The following is a 5,294-nucleotide window of genomic DNA, read 5'->3' as shown; positions in this document are numbered from 1 at the left end:
ATACTATACATGTTTTGCATCATGTCGTTTGTGCATTTCTCGTGGTTGATTGTGGTTCCGTCGCTTGTGATTCTTGTCTTGGATAGAGACGGGAGATGAGTTCGTGAACGAGGAACCTGTCGAGTACGCTTACGAGGATCAAGCTTTCGACAACTCCGAGAACCTTGCAGGCAAGATGACCACCCCTCGAAATCACTTCTATCTTTGCTTTGCTAGTTGTTCGCTCTATTGCCATGCTGCGCTACCTATCAATTGCTATAGCATGTCTCCCATTTTGCCATGTCAGCCTCTAACCATCCTTTCCTAGCAAACCGTTGTTTGGCTAAGTTACCGCTTTTGCTCAGCCCTTCTTATAGCGTTGCTAGTTGCAGGTGAAGTTGAAGTTGGTTCCATGTTGGAACATGGATATGTTGGGATATCACAATATCTCTTATTTAATTAATGCATCTATATATTTGGTAAAGGGTGGAAGGCTCAGCCTTATGCCTGGTGTTTTGTTCCACCCTTGCCGCCCTAGTTACTGTTATACCGGGATTATGTTCCTTGAGTTTGTGTTCCTTACGCGGTCGGGTGATTTATGGGACCTGTTGAGGATATAGACCTTGGAGTCACCCGCCAGGAGGGCCGGGTTACTTGTAGGGTCATTGCCAGAAGCCCGGAGCCAAGTTCCAAGATAATGGGCCAGAGATGGGCTGAGACCCGGATATGGCTTAAAGCCCGTAGTACAATCTTTATTGTTATAGGAGAACTTGTAGTATAAGGCAAGTATTGTTTAGAGTCCGAGCCGGACACTCTTATGAGCCGGCCGGGACTCTAAGGGCCGCTGGGTGTCAACCTCCCTATATAAAGGGACGACCCGGCAGCGGTTTAGGGGCGAAAACAATCTGATCGAGAGCCGGGCAAAGCTGTTTAGCTCCCTGGTTATCGAAACCCTGATTAATATCACCTCAACTGGACGTAGGTTTTTACCTTCACCGTAAGGGGCCGAACCAGTATAAACCCTCGTGTTCCTTGTCCCACTTAACCCCTTCAAGCATCCTAATTGCGATGGCTCCACGACTAAGTCCTAACTCGAGGACATCTGTCGTGACAATTCCACGACAGTTGGCGCCCACCGTGGGGCTGGCGCACGGTGGATTTGAGTTCTTGAAGGGCAGCTTCGAAGTGCTCAAGGGATACGCTGTGGGCCGGATGACCAAGAGTCTTCGCGGCAAGCTCTACATCGACGATGCGGACTGGGGCCCCGACGCCGGCTCAGTGGAGTACGGGTACCGGGTCCCCTTCGGTGGAATTCATGTCTTCATCGGCAAGATTGGTGAGCCGGGCCCCGAGCCGGATCCCCGCGCCGATCTCATCGAAACGGCTCAGCGCGCACGACCCGCCCGGGCCCGGCCTGTCTTAAGGCGCGCTTTTGTGGGATGCATCCACGGAGGGCCCTCTGATCCATCCGGGTCTGGTGATGAGGCGGACGCCGGCTCTGACGGCGAGTCGGCCGCTGATGAGTCAAACTCGTTGTACCAACTTCAAGATGGCAGGCTCATGAGTTATTCCGATGGCAACAGTATTCCGGACCTTTTTGAGCCGCCAAGTCAGGTCGGAGTTTTTATGGCTGGTGCGCAGCCTGTTCAGAACCCCGCTGCCGGATCGGAAAACCCGGTGCCTTCCCCGGCTCAGGTGTTGATGGATCTCACGGATAAGATGACGGCCCTGTTAACCGCCACGGTCGACCCGGTGGATCAAGTTCAGCATGATGCGGCGGTGGCACAGCTAAAATTGGATCTGATAAAAGCTAAAGAGGACCTTGCAGCGGAAGGGATCAGGCTGGCTGCGGAGCGGGCGGCTCTCGATGCCCAGACCCAGCTGATTCAGGCGCAGTCCTTCCAACTCACGATGGATCAGAATGCGGCCAATGAGGTCATGAGAAGGAGGCATCAAAAGGCTCAATCTCGACTCCCGCCGGTCTACGATCCGCGCAACCTCTTCAACACGCCAGGTGCAGGGTCTAGTCACCCGCCAGGGGTCGTAGCACCCGGGTCTGGACCCCTTATTCAACCACGAGTGATGGGGCCTCCCCAGGGGCCCCCCGCCCCGCCTCAGTATGTGCCAATACCCCCGGGCCATTATAATAACCCGCTGGAGAACATGGTCGCCGCAGCGGCACGGCTGGCGGCTCTGCCCGTTGATGGCGACTCTCCGACGGCTATTGAGACCCGCTGGGTCAGAGAACTCCTCCAGACAGCGCTGGCGCAGCAAGAGGCGTACTCCTACAGCCGGGATAGGATCCATTCAACCCCTCGTCCAGGGCAGAGCCCGAGTTATAGCCGGCACATGGTCTCGGCGACCGGCTCAAGTAATGTCCGACGCCATGACCCGCCCCCTGGTCATGGCCCGGCTCATAATGGAGCCTTCTACGTAGCAGACCAAGCACGCCAGGAGGCGGAGCAGGCGCCTCAAGTGACGGCTTACCAGACCCCCCCGGCTTATCCGACGATGTCCGTTGATGCGGGTATCCCTACTAGAACCGGGGTTGTCCCGTGTTTGATGCCAGCTATCCGTAATGAACGTCTACCCAAGGACTTCAAAGGACCTAGGAAGGTGCCTAACTATACAGCAGACTTACAGCCGGCAGCCTGTATCGAGAGTTATGAGATGGCTATTGAATTGCTGGAAGTCAGCGAGGCGGCCATGGCCAAATATTTCACCATGATGTTAGATGGAACTGCCCGCACGTGGTTGAAAGGGTTACCGCCGAACTCCATCGGGTCTTGGGCTGAGCTGAAAGCCCGGTTCATTCAAAACTTCAAAGATACCTGCAGGCAATCTATGTCAATCGTGGATCTGACTAACTGTAAGCAGCAGGAGGGTGAATCCAGGACCCATTGGGTTTGCCGGGTCAAGGAGATCATACATTCATCGGATAAGATGGATGCCGGCTCTGCAGTCTTAATGTTGGAACAAAACTGTCGCTTTGTGCCCCTAAAGATGAAACTCGGGCGGCTTAAGCGTGACTGTACTGATATGGGTACACTGATGGCAGCTCTTGTCAAGTACGCCGATTCCGATGGTACCAAGGATCCCCCTTCAGACGATGAAAGGGCAGGGAAGGGAAAGAAGAACGGCAATGGCAAGGGTCCTCAGTTTAGCCCGGGGAACCAAGGAGGAGGCAAGCGCAAGGCCAATGGCAGCCTAGAGTTTGTAGCCAACACCAACTCTCAAGGTAATAACCAGCGACGCAAGGGGAGGCCCCCTCCCCGAGGCGGTGGGTCAGGACCTTCTCTGGAACAGCTGTTGAATGAACCTTGTCCGAGACACGGTTCTAGAGAGAAGCCGGTGACTCATCTGTGGAAGGATTGTGCTATCATGAAGGCCTTTAAAAACTACAATGGTCCGGGTGGCGGCTCAGGCGCCGGCGGCTTTCATGGCCCGGGCGGCGGGTCAAATTCCGGTCCTCAGAACGGTCAAGGGGGCTTTAATCAGCAGTCTGGTCAGGGTCATCAACAGCAACAGGGAGGCTATGAGACCAACCCAAAGCAGCTTAGCGGTGGACAGTATCACGTGTTCACCACTAGTTTGTGCAAACGAGACGAGAAGCTTCACAAGAGGGCTGTTAATGCTGTTGAGCCGGCGGTTCCACGCTACTTACGGTGGTCGGAGCAGCCCATAGTGTGGAGTAGGGAGGATCACCCTCCCCGGGTGGATAACCCGGGCCACCTGGCCTTAGTGGTGGCTCCTCAAGTGGGAGGCTATAAGTTCACAAAGGTACTCATGGATGGAGGCAGCAGCATCAACATCCTCTATTATGAGACTTTCCGTCGTATGGGGCTAGTTGATAAGAACCTCAGCCAGTCAAATACTATCTTCCATGGTGTGGTACCCGGTAAATCGGCTTATCCAGTCGGCAAGATCGAACTGGAAGTGGCCTTCGGTGATGAGAACAACTACAGGGTGGAGAAGTTGACCTTTGAGGTGGTCAAGATAAGAAGTCCTTACCACGCCATATTTGGACGGCCGGCTTACGCCAAGTTCATGGCACGGCCGTGTTATGTGTACTTACAACTCAAGATGCCGGGTCACAACGGGACCATTACGGTTCACGGCAGCCGGAAAGTGGCTCTGGAGTGTGAGGAAGGTGACGCGGCTTATGCAGAGTCTGTTTGTGCCACAGAAGAGTTGAAATTTTATAAAGACAATGTTGACCCAACAGATATGACCTCTCTGAAAAAGCCAACCACGGAGAATGAACCAGCAATGAAGTTTAAATCGGCTGATGAGACTAAACTTGTTGATTTTGTTCCAGGTGACTCGTCTCAGCAGTTCAGCATCAGTGCAAATCTGGACCCGAAATAGGAAAGCGCGCTCATCGAGTTCATCCGTGAGAATAGGGACATCTTCGCGTGGAAACCTTCTGACATGCCAGGTGTACCTAGAGAACTCGCTGAGCACACTCTCAATGTTGATCCAAAATTTAAGCCGGTCAGACAGTTCCTTCGACGGTTTAACGAAGAGAGGCGGAAAGCTATTGGTGAAGAAGTGGCCCGGCTCTTGGCGGCCGGGTTCATTGTTGAGGTTTTTCACCCAGAGTGGTTGGCTAACCCGGTGCTCGTACTTAAGAAGAACGGCACCTGGCGGATGTGTGTGGACTACACGGACTTGAACAAGGCGTGTCCGGCTGATCCTTTTGCTCTCCCCCGTATTGATCAAATCATTGATGCTACGGCAGGTTGTGCACGCTTAAGTTTCTTGGATGCCTATTCCGGGTATCATCAGATTAAGATGGCAGTTAAGGACCAGGAGAAGACGGCGTTCATCACTCCCTTTGGAGCCTTCTGCTATGTGTCTATGCCCTTTGGGCTCAAGTGTGCGCAAGCGACTTACCAGCGTTGTGTACAGAATTGTCTCCATAAACAGATCGGGCGCAATGTTCACGCTTACGTGGACGATATTGTGGTTAAGTCCATCAAGGAGGAAACCCTAATAGATGACTTAAGGGAAAACTTCGATAATCTCCGGGTCTACAAGATGATGCTTAACCCGGCCAAATGTGTTTTTGGTGTTCCTGCGGGCAAGCTATTGGGCTTCTTGGTTTCTGACAGAGGAATCGAGGCTAACCCGGAGAAGATCAAAGCTATCACCTCCCTAGCTAAGCCGGCATGTATAAATGATCTTCAGCGTTTGGCGGGTCGCATCGCTGCTTTAAGCCGGTTCATAAGCCGCTTGGGTGAGCAGGCTATGCCCTTATATCAGTTGATGAAGAAAACTGATAACTTTGTCTGGAATGACGCAGCTAATACCGC

This window comes from Aegilops tauschii, chromosome 3 (assembly GCF_002575655.3).
Source record: "Aegilops tauschii subsp. strangulata cultivar AL8/78 chromosome 3, Aet v6.0, whole genome shotgun sequence".
Classification (NCBI taxonomy): domain Eukaryota; kingdom Viridiplantae; phylum Streptophyta; class Magnoliopsida; order Poales; family Poaceae; genus Aegilops; species Aegilops tauschii.
Note: the sequence above shows the minus strand (reverse complement) of the source record.